The sequence below is a fragment of the Heptranchias perlo genome, chromosome 2 (assembly GCF_035084215.1).
Source record: "Heptranchias perlo isolate sHepPer1 chromosome 2, sHepPer1.hap1, whole genome shotgun sequence".
In the NCBI taxonomy this organism is placed as follows: domain Eukaryota; kingdom Metazoa; phylum Chordata; class Chondrichthyes; order Hexanchiformes; family Hexanchidae; genus Heptranchias; species Heptranchias perlo.
Window position 1 is genome coordinate 111137261 of NC_090326.1, and position 21270 is coordinate 111158530.

Below are 21270 nucleotides of genomic sequence, written 5' to 3' on the forward strand. Positions count from 1 at the left end.
CCTCTTGTTCTCCCAGGTCCTCTCTCTCCCCACCGCTCCTCTTGTTCTCTCAGGTCCACTCTCGCTGCTGCAAGAGGCAAGAATTGGAGGAGCACAGAGATCTCGGATAGTTGTAGGTCTGGAGGAGGTTACAGACATAGGGAGGGGCAAGGCCGTGGAGGGATTTGAAAACAAGGATGAGAATTTTAAAATTGAGGTGTTCCTGGACCAGGAGCCAATGTAGGTCAGCGAGCATGAGGTGATGGGTGAACGGGACTTGGTGCGAGTTAGGATAGGAGTGGCAGAGTTTGGATGAGCTCAAGTTTATGGAAGGTAGAAGATGGGAGGACAGCCAGGAGAGCATTGGAATAGTCAAGTCTAGAGGTAACAAAGGCATTGATGAGGGTTTCAGAAGCAAATGAGCTGAGGCAGGAGCGGAGACGGACGATGTTACGGAGGTGGAAGTCTTGATGATGGAGAGGATGTGTGGTCGGAAGCTTATCTCAAGGTCAAATGGGATACCAAGGTTCAAATTATAGATTTTTTCTTTGTTTTATTTGGTTTAAAACCACGTAATAATCTAAATTTTCTAGGAATTTTCAGGCCTTGGTAACATTTACCAGTTTTTCTTTCAGATGACCTCAGAAATCTCTCCTTTCAGTTTTTGGAATTGAATCTCGCATATTTTAGGGCTAATCTGCTGGACACATGTAAAATACATAAATACAATGACCTTCCACTTAGTGACAAACACTGAGGACTGACAGTGCCCTTATGACCCCTGCGGGCAGATTGAAGTGTCAGTTGATGCTGGGAATCAAACCTGTGATTAAGACCAAGCAAAGACCTTAACTTCTGGACTTCCAGCCTATACTGTGTTATGATCTTGTTCAGGTTAATAGGAACATAGGAACAGGAGATGGCCATTCAGCCCTTCGAGCCTGTTCTGCCATACAATTAGATCATGGTTGATCTGTACCTTAACCCCATCTACCTGCCTTGGTTCCATAATCATTAATACCCTTGCCGAACAAAAATAAAGTAGGGCTACCTTACTTTGGTGTGCAACATTATTTCCTTGGTCTTGTGTAACTCTCATTCCTTTGTGTATTACCCCTTGTTGTGAATTGGTTCTGACTTGGGTGTGCCTTCCATTTTGTAGCTGTGGTGATGGCTAGCCAACATACTCCAATTTATCCAATATACTTTAGCCTGTTTTGTTTATATTTCCTGATTTTATTTTTATGTCCTCTGCCCTGTTTGGGGCATCTCTAGTTTGTGTGTTGCTTTCTCAGCACTAAACTGAATGCACGTAAGGCTGTAGGAAATTGCAGATGTAGGGTGGGATTAGGGCATGGATAGATCAGTACTCAAGGATGAAGATTTCAGATTCAAACTGTTGGGAGATTGGAGATAGGTCAGAGGGGATGGAAGTGATGGGCGAGCAGGGCTTGGTGCAGATGAGAATGTGGGTGAAAGAGTTTTATATGATTTAGAGATTATGGAATGTGGAGATCAAGAGGACGACAAGGAGGGCGTTGGAGAACTAGAGCCCAGATACAACAATGGCAGCAGTGGGGTGAGGTAGCGGAGTTGGCAAGTAATGTTGTGGAAGTGAAAATAAGTGCTCTTCATAGATAAGATATAGGATTGAAGCTCAGCTCTAGGTCAAACTTATTGTGATGGTTGTGTGGACGAGCAAACAGGGAGGGGAATATAGTTGATGTCAAGGATGCAGAGTTTTAGATGGAAGCTGAAAACAATGTTCAATTAGAGAAAATTCTGGATCACCAAGGACTTGATATCAAACAGACAGGACGGAGATGATTATGGGGTCGAGAGGATGTAAAAACCAACAATTCAACCTATGAGGTGGGGTTAGCCGAAGAGTCCAATCCTTCCTAAGGAAGGGAATAACTCTTACCTAGAATCCTGACTGAGGGGTTGGTTCCTCAGTAGGGATAATTCAATCACGTGTTTACAAATACAGGTATGATGAGTTCTACCCAATCTTAATTCAGAATATTTCAATCTATTTGACTGCTTCAAAATAGGTTCAGTATAGATGGAACAGTCTTGGTTTCTGATGTGTTGGCAGTTTTAGGTGAGAAAAGATTCAAATTTTCAAACGCAAGTGCTGCAGCTTGGAAAATCTGATCATGCCTTAGAAATTGAGCTCTGCATGCTCACAGTGAGACTCCACCATCGGTGTGGAGTCTCACTGTGAGCATGCAGAGCTCATTAAATTGGGCGTGCAGCCTTTCAGCAGATTGGCAGATCAGATTCTGTGGCTAGCACATTTGGTGGGTCAAAGGAGCCAAGCGCAGGCCTCATTTCTGTGGAAGAATGATTTAAGTCAGGTTATCATAGAATCATAGAAGTTACAACATGGAAACAGGCCCTTCGGCCCAACATGTCCATGTCGCCCAGTTTATACCACTAAGCTAGTCCCAATTGCCTGCACTTGGCCCATATCCCTCTATACCCATCTTACCCATGTAACTGTCCAAATGCTTTTTAAAAGACAAAATTGTACCCGCCTCTACTACTGCCTCTGGCAGCTCGTTCCAGACACTCACCACCCTTTGAGTGAAAAAATTGCCCCTCTGGACCCTTTTGTATCTCTCCCCTCTCACCTTAAATCTATGTCCCCTCGTTATAGACTCCCCTACCTTTGGGAAAAGATTTTGACTATCTACCTTATCTATGCCCCTCATTATTTTATAGACTTCTATAAGATCACCCCTTAACCTCCCACTCTCCAGGGAAAAAAGTCCCAGTCTATCTAACCTCTCCCTATAAGTCAAACCATCAAGTCCCGGTAGCATCCTAGTAAATCTTTTCTGCACTCTTTCTAGTTTAATAATATCCTTTCTATAATAGGGTGACCAGAACTGTACACAGTATTCCAAGTGTGGCCTTACTAATGTCTTGTACAACTTCAACAAGACATCCCAACTCCTGTATTCAATGTTCTGACCAATGAAACCAAGCATGCCGAAGGCCTTCTTCACCACCCTGCCTAATTTCATGTTTGCCCCCAATGTTCACCTCACCTGTATAAAATGGGCACATGACTGATCCATAGGCCTGACCTGCTTTAGTTGTCTTCTTAAAGTTAGATTGTTGTTTGGATAATTCAGTTTTTTTGTATCTTTGCATTTCACTATTGATGTATTTTGTACTTAGATTCTTTTCTTTGCCTGTTCTTTTTGCCACGTTTACAAAACAAATCATTGCTTTGCATCCAAGGCCTTCCTGTATTATTTTGTTTGCTGCTGTTTTGTAATTTGCAGCTAACAAAGTGCTGAGAATGGGAATCCCTTTGGGTGTGCTTATTGCACTGCACAATTTAGATGAAGAGGGGAATTTCACGTGGGAGGAATCACATGTAGGTGTGACAACGCCTCAGGAGGTATGTTCTCACCCACCATCAGTACCTCTGAACCCAGTATTTATAGATCCTGACATTCATACCTGGGCATGTCTGAGGAGGGCTGTCCTCACCGCTTATGCCAAATTAGAGAGGCTGTATCAAAGCTGTGCCATCTGCTCCACATTGACCGCCAGACAACTTCAAGAACTGGGATGGCTTTTTCTGTAGCCTGTAAGCTTCTGTGCTACCTGATCCTGCCAGACCACCACTGGGACATCCGCCAAATCAATCAGTCTGCTGTCCATACCTACATAAATCAGATGTCATGTTTACTAGGGGGAACATATTCATAACTTTCTCTGCAGCAGCTCGAGAGTTCACAAATATTTTTCCATGTGGCAGGCTTGCCAAGAATGCATGGCATTATAAATGGCACTCAATTTCAGCCAGTATTACCACATCAACTGGGATACAATCAGTGCAAAGGGTATAGAGGATGCAGAATTCTTAAATTGCATTCAGGACAACTTTTTTAGCCAGTACGTAGTAAGCCCAACAAGAGGGGGGCAGTTCTGGATTTAGTTCTAGGGAATGAAACTGGGCAGGTGGAAGGAGTATCAGTGGGAGAGCATTTTGGTGGTAGTGATCATAATTCAGTTAGATTTAGCATTGTTATGGAAAAGGACAGAGATAGAACAGGAGTAAAAGTTCTAAATCGCAGAAAGGCCAATTTTACTAAGCTGAGAAGTGATTTAGCAAAAGTGGACTGGAAACAGCTACTTGAAGGTAAATCAGTGTCAGAGCAGTGGGAGGCATTCAAGGGGGAGATTCAAGGGGTGCAGAGTAAACATGTTCCCACAAAGAAAAAGGGTGGGACTGCCAAATCTACAGCACCCCAATGATTAGGGACATACGGGGTAAGATAAGACAAAAAAGGGAAGCTTATGTCAGACACCGAGAGCTCAATACTGCAGAAAGCGTAGAGAAGTATAGAAAGTGCAGGGGTGAAATTAAAAACGAAATTAGGAAAGCAAAGAGAGGGCATGAAAAAATATTGGCAAGTAAAATTAAGGAAAACCCAAAAATGTTTTATAAGTACATAAAGAGCATGAGGATAACTTTGGAAAGAGTAGGGCCTATTAAGAGACCAAAAAGGTAACCTATGTGTGGAGGCGGAAGATGTGGGTATGGTTCTTAATGAATACTTTGCCTCTGTCTTCACAAAAGAGGAGGATAATGTAGAGGTTGTAGTTAAGGAGGAGGAGGAGTGTGAAATATTAGATGGGATAAACATAGTGAGAGATGAAGTATTAAGGGGATTAACATCTTTGAAAGTAGATAAATCGCAAGGCTTGGATGAAATGTATCCCAGGCTGTTAAGAGAAACAAGGGAGGAAATAGCAGAGGCTCGGAACATAATTTTCCAATCCTCACTGGCTACAAGCGTCAAGCTGGAGGATTGGAGGACTGCTAACGTTGTACCAATGTTTAAAAAGGGAGAAAGAGATAGACCAAGAAATTATAGGCCAGTCAGTCTAACCTCAGCGGTGCGCAAATTATTGGAATCAATTCTGAGGGACAGCATAAATCGTCAATTAGAAAGACACGGGTTAATCAAGGACAGTCAACATGGATTTGTTAAGGGAAGGTCGTGTCTGACTAACTTGATTGAATTTTTTGTGCAGGTAACAAGGAGGGTTGATGAGGGTAACACGTTTGTTGTAGTGTACATGGATTTTAGCGAGGCTTTTGACAAGGTCCCACATGGCAGACTGATCAAAAAAATAAAAGCCCATGGGATCGAAGGGAAAGTGGCTAGTTGGATCCAAAATTGGCTCGGTGGCAGGAAGCAAAGTGTAATGGTTGACAGGTGTTTTTGCGACTGGAAGGCTGTTTCCAGTGGGGTTCCGCAAGGCTCAGTACTAGGTCCCTTGCTTTTTGTAGTATATATTAACGATTTGGACTTGAATGTTGGGGGCTTGATCAAGAAGTTTGCAGATGATACAAAAGTTGGCTGTGTGGTTGATAGTGAGGAGAAAAACTGTAGACTGCAGGAAGATATCAATGGACTGGTCAGGTGGGCAGAAAAGTGGCAAATGGAATTCAATCCAGAGAAATGTGAGGTAAAGCATTTGGCGAGGGCAAACAAGACAAGGGAGTACACCATAAATGGTAGGATACTGAGAGGGGTAGAGGAACAAAGAGACCTTGGAGTGCATGTCCACAGATCCCTGTAGCAGGACAGGTAGATAAGGTGGTTAAAAAGACATACGGGATACTTTCCTTTATTAGCCGAGGCATAGAATATAAGAGCAGGGAGGTTATGCTAGAACAACATAAAACATTGGTTAGACCACAGCTTGAGTACTGCGTACAGTTCTGGTCACCACATTACAGGAAAGATGTGATTGCACCAGAGAGGGTGCAGAGGAGATTTATGAGGATGTTGCCAGGACTGGGAGAACTTTAGCTATGAGGAAAGATTGGATAGGCTGGGGTTGTTTTCTTTGGAACAAAGGAGGCTGAAAGGAGATTTAATTGAGGTGTATAAAATTATGACGGGACTAGATAGAGTGGATGGGGAGGACTTATTTCCCTTAGCAGTGGGGTCAGTGACCAGGGGGCATAGATTTAAAGTAATTGGTAGAAGGATTAGACGGGAGCTGAGGAGAAATTTTTTCACCCAGAGGGTGGTGGGGGTCTGGAACTCACTGCCTGAAAGAGGTAGAGGCAGAAACCCTCAACTCATTTAAAAAGTACTTGGACTTGCACTTGAAGTGTCGTAACCTACAGGGCTACGGACCAAGTGCTGGAAAGTGAGATTAAGCTGGATAGCTCTTTTTCGGAGGGCACGAACACGACGGACCGAATGGCCTCCTTCTGTGCCATAACTTTCTATGATTCTATATGAAACAATTTACTTCATTCAAGTTGTCTTATTTAACTAGATAAAAATTGGAACGTGATTGGGAATATAGAAGAGATAGAAAAACCTGGGCACTCGGCAGGTAAAGCATCCCCACAATGAATTGAACCCACCTGTATTTCTGGGTTTTGGTCACTTACAAGGTCCAGCCAATCCCCCGCACAGGCCTGTCTCTGTTAGGGCCTAGCACCTAGAAGCGGGGAAGGAAAGCCAGAAGCGGTGGGAATGGCTGCCAGTGTTCGGACGCTCTAGTAACTGTTTCTTCAAAACAGTTTTGAGCTTTCAAGACCCTTTCAAAACATTGGTCTTTGGGCCACCCAGGTGCAAAATTATTTTTTTTTTGTTAGACCTTTCCTGAAATGCCCATTGCAAATGGACAATGAACAATTAGAGTGTTGCTCAGGTACTCCAGCCAAGTTATGGGGAGACCCTCTAATTTGTGTGCGATTTGAAGCCTTGATGAGCCATGTAGGTAGTTGGTACACAGGCTACTAGCACTGAGGCATTTCCCAACCACATTGTCCTGTGCTCAAAGCATCAAGCATGGAGTAGGCCTCAGGCCTCCATGCCTGATAATAGAGTGCCCCAGTGCGTGAACACTACACTATTACAAGTGCAGCACACTGCAATATCAGCCCTAGTGTCTCAACAATTATATATTTTTTAGTCCTGAAATTATACTGTGGGAGACTTAATGCATTCACGTGAAATTCCTCTCCCCAATATTTTAGTGGGGACATTGCCCCATTTATTTGAAATAGTTCAATGCCTCCACGTTAGAGTGAAACAGCATACTATCAGGGTCTATATTTTTTCTGTATTTATTGATTTACTAACATGTTATTTCTGTCACTCTGTACTAATAAAAAAAACTTTTTCTGCAGTGACGGAAGTATTTTTCTCCTTCGGGTTGCTGACAACATCTTTCAGAGGTTATAACAGGGCTCCATAGGGGTGCGTCAATATTTACAGGGGGCACCATACAGTAACACTTATAAACCACTGTCCTAAAGTAGAATCATGTTGAAGTTGGAGGGAATGATGAAAACGTTTGAAGTTTCTACTCAAATCCATTTGTAAAATTTCTACATAAATAAAACATTCCCATTAACCATGGTATCACTGGAGCAGAAGTATGTAATATTTATTAGTTTCATACATTACAGCATGACCTGTTAAAATAAAAACTTCTTGACTGTATAATGGATTTTGCTGGGGAAGGAGTTGAGCTCCAAAGGGCTACAGCACAAAAAAAGAGTAAAAATCAGGACACTATAATTTGATGGGCAGCCATATTCAGGAAAAGTCAATTATTATGCAGTCCCATACACTCAGAAATCAGCAATTTCTAACGTTGAGCTTCAGTGCTTTAAAGCTTCAAAATCCATTGCTTTTACCACAGGGACCTGAACTCAGCTCACTCTGCAGTAACTAGCAGTAAGTAGGGTTCCTGCACAAATCACATGAAATAATTCGGAGACTGGTCAGATACAGATTACTTCTCACATGATTGACTAGAGGGTGTGGATAAGGGTCAGTTTTTGGTTACCACCATGTTACCTGAAATCAGTTACCAGCATGAAAGGAATTTAAGCGCTGATTTTGCAGCCCTGCCTAAGGCAGGAATGCTTGGTTGCTAACCCAAACATGGTCATCTCATTTGCATAATTGTTCAGAGCTCCCAGTGCAGCTTTGGCCTTGAGCAGGAAGCCTAATTGCGGAAGAGAACGGGAAGGCGAAAACATGCTTCCACTAAAATTTAAAGGGATTTGGTCACTTATAAATTAGTGGCCATTATGGGGGGAGGGAGGCAATAATTCTTACAGTCTGAAAAAAGACTTAAAATGCATTCCAACCCTTTAGCAAGTTTTACCAAGCATTAAAAGGAAAGGGGGAAGTTAAGGCAAAAATGAACTAAAAGGAAACCCAATATGGAGGCACAAAATGGAGTCTGCAGGCAAGTGATAGACCAGTGCAGCATCCAATCCCTGTTCCATGTTAAAATTGGATTGCCAAGTGGTGAAGGGTAGACTACTACAGCCAGGCCTTCAGTTGTTTCCCAGCCAGGCCTTCAGTTGTTTCCCAGCCAGGCCTTCAGTTGTTTCCCAGCCAGGCCTTCAGTTGTTTCCAAGCCTTTATTCACATAGATTTCTCTTTACGGACACACCACAGCACAGCTAAACTCTTCTATAAAAAGGATACAAGATAGTCCCCAATTGATACCCACCACCTGAATACAATTAACACTAATTGATAATAATCATACAATTAACATCCCATAGCTGATGAAGCAAGCGGTGCGAGAGGGGTTTCACTGTTAGGCATTCAAGGAAACCCTCACCAGAAGAGGGCAGTGCGCCATACCTGTTAGAAGGTGATGGCCAGGTTCAATGCTGTGTATACCAAGTGCAACCTGGGAACAGATTCAGGAGAAGATGACACACTTTAAGCCGCCTGCCAAGGTATCGTGTATCATGTTGATCGCCCAGGATTGCATGCCACAAAATGCTGCTTATCACACAAACTTATAGCTCCTTCATTGGACCTCATACATGTCCTTACCTCAGTAGAGCACACATTCAAGAGTTCCCTAGATTCTAGAACGGTCCCAGCGGATTGAAAGGTAGCAAATATAACCATGCTATTCAAGAAAGGAGAGAGAGAGAAAAAACAGGGAACTATAGGCCAGTTAGCCTGACATCAGTAGTAGGGAAAATGCTAGAATTTGTTATTAAGGATGTAGTAACAGGGCACTTAGAAAATCATAATATGATTAGGCAGAGTCAACACAATTTTATGAAAGGGAAATCGTGTTTGACACATCTATTAGAGTATTTTGAGGGTATAACTAGCAGGGTAGATAAGGGGGAACCAGTGGATGTAGTATATTTGGATTTTCAACAGGCATTCGATAAGGTGCCACACAAGAGGTTGTTACACAAGATTAGGGCTCATGGGATTAGGGGTAATATATTAGCATGGACTGAGGATTGATTAACGGACAGAAAACAGAGAGTAGGAATGAACAGGTCATTTTCTGGTTGGCAGGTTATAACTAGTGGGGTGCCGCAAGGATCAGTGCTTGGCCCTCAGCTGTTTACAATATATATCAATGACTTTGTTGGCCAGGGGCTGCAGAAAGTAACCAGAGATTCCCAGCTGCTGACACACAGGCAAAAGCACCTCCGGTCAACAATTTAAATGAGGGGATCGAGTGTAATGTATCTAAGTTTGCTGATGATACAAAGCTGGTTGGGAAAGTAAGCTGTGAGGTGGACGCAAAGAGGCTGCAAAGGGATATAGACAGGTTAAGTCAGTGGGCGAGAAGGTGGCAGATGGAGTATAATGTGGGGAAATGTGAAATTATCCACTTTGGGAGGAAGAATAGAATATTTTTTAAAAGGTGAGAGACTAAGAAATGTTGGTAGTCAGAGGGATTTGGGTGTCACAGAAAGTTAACATGCAGGTACAGCAAGCAATTAAAAAGAAAGAAAGACTTAAGAAAGTCTTTCACGACCTCAGGGAGTCCCAAAGCGCTTTACAACCAATGAGGTACTTTTGAAGTGTAGTCACTGTTGTAATGTAGGAAATTAGGAAGGCAAATGGTATGTTAGCTTTTATTGCAAGGGGATTGGAGTATGAGATTAAGGAGGTCTTGCTGCAATTATATAGAGCTCTGGTGAGATCACATCTGGAGTACTGTGTACAGTTTTGGTCTCTTTACCTCAGGAAGGATATACTTGCCTTAGAGGGGGTGCAACAAAGGTTCACTACATTGATTCCTGGGATGAGAGGGTTGCTCTATGAGGAGAGATTGAGTAGAATGGACCTGTATTCTCTGGAGTTTGAAGAATGAGAGGTGATCTTGTTGAAACGTATAAAATTCTTAGAGGGCTTGACAGAGTAGATGCTGAGAGGCTGTTTCCCCTGGCTGGAGAGTCTAGAACTAGGGGTCATAGTCTAAAAATAAGACGTCGGCTGTTTAGGACCGAGATGAGGAAAGATTTCTTCACTCAGATCATTGTGAATCTTTGGAATTCTCGATCCCCAGACGGCCTGTGGATGCTCAGTCATTGTGTATATTCAAGATTGAGATCGATGGATTTTTGGACACTAAGGGAATCAAGGGATATGGGTATAGGGCAGGAAAGTGGATTTGAGTTTGAAGATTAGCCATGATCTTATTGAATGGCGGAGCAGGCTCGAGGGGCTGTATGGCCTAATCCTGCTCCTATTTCTTATGTTCTTATCTTCCAAAGCCATTATACCTCAAATCATTGTGACACAACCTAGTGGCATGATGCCTGGTCTGACATCCAGGGTACCATGTAGGTTAGGCACATGTTTGACACTGTGCATGTACTCCCTCAACTTACAGCATCTGAAGACTATTTTTCCACTTATACAATAAAATGGCTCATAATTCAAGGGCACAATCCAAACCTGAAGAAAGGCACACAAGTCACTCCCTTGAGGCCAACCCAGACATCCTGTCATATCAAAGCAAGGAGGGAGTGGAAAAAGTTGAAGCAGCAGGCCTTCCCCAAGCTCAGGCCTAGTATACTCTTCTGCTCTTAGACTTGATTCCCTTCTCACTCACTCCCATACAGGCATATACACAATTGCGCAAATCTCATACACAACAGTGTGAATTTTCTTCTCCTGACCGCCTGTTGTAGAAGCCTATAGTGGAAAATGGGTGTGAAGTTCATTTGGCCAATACCCTTCTCACTGTTGTGCCATTTTCCAACATAATTTCTGTCAACCACTTTACACCTGGGTGGCTAAATGCAAATGAAGTGGGAACGAGTTGGTAATGTTATAAGTCCAATTTTCCATAATTTTCTTCAGGATATGGGTGACGCTGGCAAGCCCATATTTATTGCATATCCCTAGTTGCCTTGAGAAGGTGGGGTGGGGTCTGCTCCTTGAACCGCTGCAGCCCTTGTGGTAATGGTGCTCCCACAAAGTTGTTAGATAGGGAATTCCAGGATACTGACCAAACAACACTAAGAGAATGGTGATATATGTGCAAGTCAGGATGGTGTGTGATTTTAAGGGGAACTTGAAGGTGATGGCGTTCTATCGATATCACTGCTCATGCCTTCTTAGTGGTAGAGGTTGCAGGGGAGGGAGGTGCTGTCAAAGTAACCTTTGTGAGTTTTTGCCGTGCATCATGTAGATTGTACATACTGCAGCCATTGTACACCGGTGGTGGAAAGGGTGGCTAATGAGTCCAACGGTAGGAATATTGAATAAGTCAACTGCTCCCTCCGGGATGGTGTGTGAAGCTTCTTGAGTGTTGTTGCAACTGCATCCATCCAGATGAGTGGACCATCCTGATTTGAACCTGTAGGTGGTAGAGAGGCTTTGAGGGGTCAGGAGGTAAGCCACTCTTCATAGAGTACTCTTACCTCTCCCCTGCTCTTGTAGCCACGGTGTTGATAAGGCTGGTCCAGTTAAGCTTCTAGTCAATGGTGTTGCCCAGGTTGTTGATGATGGGGGAACTCAGCAATGGTAGTGCAATTGAAGGTCAAGGGGAGATGGCTGGGCTTTTTTTGTTTGAGATGGCTATTACTTGGTACTTATGTGGCACGAATATTACCTGCCACTTGTCATTCCAGGTCAGGATGTTATCCAGGTCCTGCTGTAGGCTGATGTGGAACTGAGCACTGTGGAAACATCAGCGAACAGCCCAATTCCTGACCTTGTGACAGATGAAAGGTAATTGATGAAGCAGATGAGGATGGTTTCACCAAGGGTGCTTCCTTGAGAAACTCCTGCAGTGATTTCCTGACGCTGTGATGACTGACCTCTGACAACCACAATCAACTTCCTTTGCATCAGTATGACTCCAGCCATTGGAGGGTTTTCCCTTTGACTCCCACAGACTTCAGCTTTTCTAGGGCTCCTTGATGCCAGATGCGGTCGAGTGCTGCCTTGATGTTGTGGGCAGCTACTCTCACCTCTCCTCAGGCATTCGGATCCCGTGTCCATGTTTGGATCAAAACTGTGCTGAGATCTGGGGCCAAGTGCTTCTTGCGTAACCTGAACAGAGCGTCAGTAACCAGGTTATTGGTGAGTAGGTGCCACTTGACAGCACGACTGGTAACAGCTTCCATCACTTTACTGTTGATTGGGAGGAGGCTGATAGGATGATAATTGGACAAGTTAGATTAATACTATTTTTTCTGAATAGCACATACATGGGCAATCTTTCACGTTGTTGGGCAAATGCCAGTGTCACAGCTTTGCTAGGGGAGCAGCTAGCTCTGGTGCACTGGACTTCACCACTCCCTCTGGTATATTGTCAGGATCTATAGCCGTTGCTGTGTCCATTGCACTCAGCCGCCTTTTAATATCATGTAGAGTGAACCAAATTGGCTGGAATGTGGTATCTATAATGTTGGGACCTCGGGAAGAGGCCTAGTAGGATCATCCACTTGGCACTTTTGGCCGAAAACACTTGCAAACAATTCAGCCTTGTTCTTTGCAGTCACATGGTGGGCTCCACCATGGTTGAGGATGGGGATGTTTATGAAACCTCCTCCTCCTCCTGTTAGTTGGCTCATTGTTCATCATTCTGGGATGTGGTAGGGCTACAGAGCTTTGCTGTGATCTATTGGTTGTGGGGGGCACTTAGCTCTGTCTGACGCCAGGACGCTTCCTTGGTCTGGATCCCCTTTTCCTGGTGAGGCCCGCTTGAACCCTTCTGGAAGTTGGTATGTAACATCTCATTGGGCATACCCGCCTCACATCTTACACTGGGCCTCGGACAGGTCGGGGTCGAGAAAACTCGAGGCCTGGGAGTCCCCGCTCCAGTCCCTCCCCTTGGCACCATTGGCCTTGTACGAGATGGACGTTTTGTCCTTTACAAAGACCAGCGGGAACTTTCATTGTACAAAGAAACAATTCTGGGCCCATCCACTACACTCTTATTCTTGTTTGTTGGACCTTGCTGAACACAGATTGGAGGCTGTGTTTTCCTGCATTGCAGTGGTGACTACATATCCGGGATAGTTTGTTCGCTGTGAGGCACTTTGGGACATCCTGTGGATGTGAAAGGCGCTATGTAAATAAAAGCACTGTCTTGAAGGAAATGCACCGGGAATTACCTCAGAGCTTCTCATGCTTTGCCACCGTAGCTTTGGCGAAAGTTCGTGGAAACCCCGATTAGACAGAGGGGGAGAAGTTCCGAGGAAATCCCAAGCAATGGTCTTTGGACACCGGACTGAATGGAAAGATTCTACTAATAACTGGGGCTAACACGGGAATTAGCAAGGAGAATGCGAGAGACCTGGGAAAGCGAGCAGCCCAGATTATCATAGGCTGCAGGGACACAGCAAAAGGTGATGCTGCAGCTAAAGAAATAAGAGAGGAATCTGGAAATCTTAATATCGTTCTGAAGAAATTGGATTTAGCTGACACCAAAACTATTTAGGAGTTTGCTGTACAGATCAATAATGGAGGGCAGCAGATCAACATTCTAATCAATAATGTTGGAGTAATGATGTGTCCTTATTCCAAAACAATAGATGGGTTTAAGATGCAACTTGGAGTCAATCATTCAGGTCACTTCTTATTAACCTATTTACTGATTAATTTGATAAAACTGTCTGGTCCTTCACATATCATCAATGTCTCCTCTGCAGTACACACAGGGGAAACATTAATTTTGAAGGATTAAATAGTGAGAACAGCTCCAATTCAGCAAAAGCCTATGCACAGAACAAATTGGACAATATTCTGTTTCCAAAGGAACTGGCCAGATTACTCAAAGGGATAAAAGTGACTGTCTATTCTTTGCACCCTGACGTGGTGTGGACTAAATTAGCCAGATACTGGAGTGCTGCAGTGCGGATTGGCATAGCAATGCTGACGTCTTTTACCAAATCTCCAGCAAGTGCGGATTCTCTGTAAACATTGAAAAGGGAGCTGGGTGGTTTCTGACTCTGGTTGATATCACTACAAAGGTAGGTGGGGTATTGGGGATGAGTCTCCTAGTCACTGTGGTCTCCTGGAACTTGTATGATCGCTTTGGGGGTCTGAGAGGAATTTGCCAGAGCTTGCTTTTCCTTAAATTGGCCTAGGTTTGTTTCTTTGTTTTTTTGCCCTATGAGGAGATTGGGTGGCTGATTGGTGAGGGGGCAGATGGGGGTCACAGTGTGCATAAATTATATCCTGACAGTATGGGACAGGCATAATTGAGCAGCTGGTCTTTTCCTGTCTTTTGTTTTCATGTCCTCATATTTGCCGAGAGGTTACTATTCCCCTCTTCCCCACTTCAGACAGGGCACAATGGGTTTCTCAATGGGAATTCTCCTCTCATTTCGCTTTTTGGAAGAACAAGGAAAGGGGCAATGAAGAAATGCCAGGCTGGTTAGGCAGCAATGGAGGCAAGCAACACCCACCCACAGGTATTTCAACACCATAATATACAGGTAGAGACACTCCCCACTCCAGTTATGCTAGGAGCTGGGCCTGCCGAGGCTGTGCATCACTAAGTTTCACATCGTTCACCTGACGAAGGAGGAAGCCTCCGAAAGCTTGTGAATTTAAAATAAAATTGCTGGACTATAACTTGGTGTTGTAAAATTGTTTACAATCACTAAGGAAGCCATCATTGATTTATGCCACATGGTGCAACCTGGAAGACAGCCTACCTCAACCACAGGCACCACACTACCAGTGACTGTTAAGGTCCCAAACATCCTGAAGTTTGGGATTAACTGTAGATTTATTCCAGGCTGCTATTTGGGACATCATTAATATTTGCCAATCAGGTGTACACAGATGCATTAAGCAAGTCAAAGATGCATTGGGGGTCATTTTCAACCTGTCCGCCAAGACGGTAATGTGGAAGAGTGGATCATCTGCCCTTTAAAGAACGTGTCTGATTTTCATTCCATTGATGCCAGGAATTCTTAAAGTCCAATAATTCATAGAATGCACCCACATAGCCGTGCTTGCGTAATGCTACCACCTAAATCAGCGGTCTCAATATGCCACTCATTTATGAATAGCAGCACACCATGCAAGTGAATGCTTGCTTCCGTGAGATCTGCCATGATAGATTCATTTTAAGGCAATCCAGCTTGACAGGGAGACCAAAGCTATCCTGTGCAGCCATGGCTTATGACACCTATTCGGCATTCCAGGACATGACCTTAGTATTGGTACAATGAGGCCCATGCAGCTACCAGAGTTGTAACTGCACACCTCATTGCAAGCTGAAGGTGTGCTTCAAGTGGTTAGATCTATCTGGAAACCTGCTGCAATATAGTCCAACTAGGGGTTGAAGGGTCATGGTTAAGTGCTGTCTGCTGCACAAATTTACCTAAAAATATAGAGACTTCATCAAGGGAGGCCCCAAGGACAACAGACAGATCAGCCAGAGGAGCAGCCACCAGCTGAAGAGGATGCAGAGGAGAGCCCTTTGCCAGCTGCAAGAGTGATTTGTATAAATAATAATGCACCTTACACTGCAGATGGATCAGTTTTTTGTGAAATTATAGCACTTTTGCATTTCCATTTGCATCCTCACGTGGTAACTGTGGACAGAAATTTCCTTTTGCAAATACTTTTTGGTTATCGTCTAATGTGCTGCTCACAGATCAAACAGGCGCCTGACTCATTGGTCAGCATGGCCTGCACTTTCATCTCCTTTCCCATTGTATGGGGTGACACAGCTGCCAAATGTCACCGTACTGCTTTCCCGGGGTACAAGAGAAGGAAAGAAAGACTTACATTTATATAGCACTTTTCACGACCTCAGGACGTCCCTCGGTGCTTTACAGCGAATGAAGTACTTTTGAAGTGTAGTCACTGTTGTAATATAGGAAACGTGGCAGCCAATTTGCACACAACAAGCACCCACAAAGAGCAATGTGATAATGACCAGATAATCTGTTTTTTTTAGTGATGTTGGTTGAGGAATGAATATTGGCCAGGACACTGGGGGGTAACTCCCCTGCTCTTCTTCGTAATACTGCCATGGGATCTTTTACGTCCACCTGAGTGCAGACAGGGCCTCGGTTTAATGTCTCATCCAAAAGAGGTCATTAATGGCAGCCACATGCCCGACCTGAAGCCTATCCTGGGTGTCAGTAAGTGACCGTTTGTGTTAGTGCTTTGATGTATGAAACCCTTGAAAGATGTGATTGTGGTGAGGCTTTAAAATTGTAAGTTGCAGCTTGAATGTGTGCCATGCTGAAGTATGGGTGTATCTGAGATGCAAAAAAGAGGCTCTAACGCTGCGTGAGCCAGCGGTACATGCGGGACAGATTAATAGGTAATGGGGGGGTTGAATTGGATAACCCCAAAAACCGGACTCGGGTAGCGCGATCCACTATTAACCTGCACCCGGTACTTCCTACGCAGGCCTGAGGACTTACCTTCAAGCAGCGTTGGAAATCCAGCGTTGACACAAGGATTCAATTCAATTCACACTTTCCACCAGCCCCAATCTCTTAAAGGCAGGCTGTCTCCTAAAATCTCTTAAAGGTAGCCGGTACCTGTTATTTGCTGAAAATAACAGTCTGCTGTCTGCACAGAGTCTGAACAGAGATCAGATATCACACACGTAAAACACAGATGCAGGTCCTGTCCCGGTGTTTACAAACTGATGAGTTATGTTAAAACATTGAATAAAGGTTGCGCACTACTAAAGCCCACATCCTTCAATATACATGGCAGGCCTCACCAATCTGCCGATCTGAGTTTGTACCAGGCCTGCGAGAGTGCGTGCACCAAGTTCTCTGCTGAGGCACTAGAGGCCTTGGTGCAAGAGGTGGACAGAAGGAGGGACATCCTATATACACAGTGGGGGCAAGAGGCCCTCCAGACATAGGCCTGAAAGGCAGTGGAAGGCAGCAGGGGACGTGAAGTCAATGCCAGGCGCATAGCACCATGAACATGGATGCAGTACAAGAAGAAGTTCAATGCTTTGACACGAGTGGTCAAGATGAATGAGGTCAACTGTCAAGTGGCGGCTCCACTAGCCGCATCCGCTGCACCACGCACTACAACCCCCCATCACCCACATACCAACAAGCTCTTTCCATCAGTACTCAACTCTTCCAATCAGATGCTTCCTCTCACCCTTACACATTACCACTGTTGCAAGGTGCCCAACGACAATTCACAGGTCACACACATTGGCAGCTATTCCACCATGACAGGCATATCACCCTGACACACGTCCCACTTGATTTCAGGAGAAGGTGATGCATTTTAAGAGGCAGCAGGTGGCAGTGGCATTTAGCTCCTCGAGCCTGTTCCGCCATTCAGTGAGATCACAGTGGACCTGTGACCTAACTCCATATACCCGTCTAAGCCCCATATCCCTTAATACCTTTGGTTCACAGAAATCTATCAATCTCAGATTTAGAATTCACAATTGACCTAGTATCAGCTGCCGTTTGCAGAAGATCGTTCCAAACTTCTCCCACCCTTTGCATGTAGAAGCATTTCTTAACTTCACTCCTGCACGTCCTGGCTCTAAATTTTAGGCTTTATCCCTGTGTCCTAGTATTGAAGTAAAGGAGACCTCCAAAAACAGTTACAAATGTATCGGCAGCCAGAAGCAATAATCCAGCAACTAACCTGTAAATCCTGGATGGTCCCTTTAAATAGCGCTGGTGGGGGTCCTCCAGGTACTCTAAGACATGTTCAGATGGTCCTGGTTAAGATTGTGCTTGAGTTGAGTATTAAGTTCCAAAATGGTGTCTATCACTTTAAACCAGCATTACACACTGATTGTATCCATTTTCTCCTAACCTTACATGCTTCCTATACTACCTATACCAAGATGGCGTCCAGCGCCTGTCATGCTGAAAATGTGCGTACGCAGCCAAGGCACCATCTTGGCACTTCGGGAGGCCGCGTAGCGCCGGAACAACGGGCGCTAGGCGGCCGAATTTCTACCCCAATATGTTTGGCATGTAATCTTGCACTAGAATCTTTTATAGTATGCCACCTTCCCCCATATCTATTTCTAGGTTCTGCAGATACTGTTTACACAATTCAGCCTGTCTGCCATGTTCTGCCAGGCATTGTGTACTGTTGTCTGTGGGAAGGATGCCTTTGAGTACCCTCCTGACATTCACTTCATGCAGCAATGAATCTACTTCGCCAGCTGTCAACCAGGGTCTACAATGCTGTATTAGTTGTCCACAGACTCCACTGGGTTGCATTTGGCCTCATGTTTTTGCCCCTTGCAACATTTTTGCCTCCCTTCCCTCGCATCCTTTGGAAAAGCTGACATTAAAAAAAACTTGAAAACACATTAAAAGGTTGAAAAAAAAATCAACTTTTTCTAAAGGTTAAAAAAAATTATTCAAAGACCATCCCCAACATGGCCACTTTATCTAAAAGTGGGTGCATCCCTTTATTTTTCCCAGCAGCCCTTGAGCTGCCAGCTCTCTCCATAATGTACATCAGGTTACAGACACCGGCAGTGCATAAAATTTATTTAAGATAGCTGAACTCATTAATTATTACTGTGAGTTCAACTGTTTGTCCCATGGAGTTATTCTTGGAGGTTATTTGAACATTGTCTTAATGCTTATATGATTGTAAACTAGGTATAAATTCTACTTGGCAGAAACAGTTCTGACAATGGTAAATGGGTGAGTGGGGACTTAAAAATCTTGACTTACCAATTCCACTGGGCCACTCCTTGTCATGCACACCACGCTATCTTCCACGCCTCATTTCCTGTCAATGTATAATGATGTGGAGATGCCGGTGATGGACTGGGGTTGACAATTGTAAACAATTTTACAACACCAAGTTATAGTCCAGCAATTTTATTTTAAATTCACAAGCTTTCGGAGATTTTCTCCTTCCTCAGGCAAATGTTTCAAGATCTCCTTGAAGCCTACGCATTTATACATATTGAACAATAATACATGGTGTTTACAGACTGCCCCTGCAACTGCCCGTTGCCAAGGCAATCACCGTGTTCAGACAGAGAGGTGTTACCTGCAGAACCTCCGAATACACATTCAACAAAAAAACAAACAGGGAAAAAAAACAGAGAAAAAAAAACACAGAGAGAGGCAGAAACATCCGGAAGGCAGAGAGAGCCAGCAAATGACCCATTATATTAAAAACAGATAACATTTGTTCGCTGGTGGGGTAACGTGTAGCGTGACATGAACCCAAGATCCCGGTTGAGGCCGTCCTCATGGGTGCGGAACTTGGCTATCAATTTCTGCTCGACGATTTTGCGTTGTCGTGTGTCTCGAAGGCCGCAGGTAACACCTCTCTGTTCTGCAGGTAACACCTCTCTGTCTGAACACGGTGATTGCCTTGGCAACGGGCAGTTGCAGGGGCAGTCTGTAAACACCATGTATTATTGTTCAATATGTATAAATGCGTAGGCTTCAAGGAGATCTTGAAACATTTGCCTGAGGAAGGAGAAAATCTCCGAAAGCTTGTGAATTTAAAATAAAATTGCTGGACTATAACTTGGTGTTGTAAAATTGTTTACAAATGTATAATGAAGCAGCATCTAAAACTTCTGGGACTTTCATCCCTGAAAACATTCACAAGACCTTCATGAAGCTTTCACTCATCTTCACTGCTTCTGTCTTCAACTCTCCTGACTTTGGTGAATGGAGTCTGACCTTAAATATCTTAAAATACCATATGGAGAAACCTACATCAGGTGATTTAAACACTAATTTGATTACATGGACTCTTTTCTAAAGTTGTCACACTAGTACACAGCCATGTCTTACAAAGTTGTATCTGTTACCTGTAGGAACTTTAACAAGATAGCAGAGTCAAGTATATTGATAGCAGAGACAAGAAGGCTTACAAAACAATACAGGAATTTTCCACTTTTTCACTCCTGATACAGGGCAGAATATTTGATGTGGAGGATTGTGCACCCGATGGAAAATCAGGCATTCTGCTTAACAGCTGTGTGATCCTCCATGTCGTGTATTCTGAAATGCTCTCTAGGCATGCTCAGTTGAATGTTGGGAGCACAAAAACAGAAGATTTCCCCTATTGCTCTCAGCCATAAGACTGTCTGATTCTTTGTTCATGTGCCAGACTCAAGGCCCATTGCCTGAAAGAGAAGTCCTTCTTTGTTTGGTTAACAGCACCTGCCTCTATATCTAATGAAGTGTAATTTTGTCTGAACACTAACAGCATGTAAGGAAATGAACCCCTATCAGTTGGACTACTGCTCTCCTACACACCTGATTCTCATCCTTAGCAGGTATTTCGATCAAGCAGTCACCGGGCCTTTACCTATATTGCGATTGACAGGCTGATTGAACTGTGAGGGGTACCTTATTTAATCTTCCTTTGACTCATCTTAAGATTACAGGCGCAGCAAAAGATGTTAAGTGAGCCCTAGGTGGTACATTTCAGCTGGGTCTGCCCTTCAAAGGAGGAAGGGAGGGAGGGAATAGAGAGCAGGACACGATGCAGAATACAGTCTCACTTGTAAACTTCTCGTTGCAAGAACTATCTGTAATTAAAGCATTTTATTTACAGGGAACCTTTGAGCTTGCAAAATGTTTTATTGTCCAAATCTAAGAGACACAGTTAAACATTAATCTTTTATAACTCTGCAAACTGTTTATGTTTTAATAAACCAGATCCATTGATTGTAGGCTAATACCTACAACTGACAGAATGGTTTTCCCTTCCATTATCACAAGACTAAGAGGACTCGAGAGGGCTCGGGTCACTTCTAGTGGACAAAGTAAGGTAACAAAGGTGTTCTGTTCAATGCTGGGCTGGGAAATGCTCCTTTACCAGATACTATGCATTTAAGGCCATATCCCATTACAGGAGTGTCCTTGGTATTGAGCACAAGAGAAAATATGGCACAGCCTGAAAATTGTAACAAAGACATTATGGTGCAGCCCTTGATTTTGGCTGGAAGTCCTGCTCAGCATTAAGTCGGCCCATTGAAAGTGGCCATTAAGGTGGCCAGCAACATTAGAGTAAGAATTCCAAAATGGGC

General features: G+C 43.9%; 1 pseudogene; it reads left to right on the forward strand.

The window, feature by feature from the left end:
- Window positions 1-1480: 1480 nt before the first annotated feature.
- LOC137332338 (retinol dehydrogenase 11 pseudogene) lies at window positions 1481-14201 on the forward strand (annotated as a pseudogene).
- Window positions 14202-21270: the final 7069 nt, after the last annotated feature.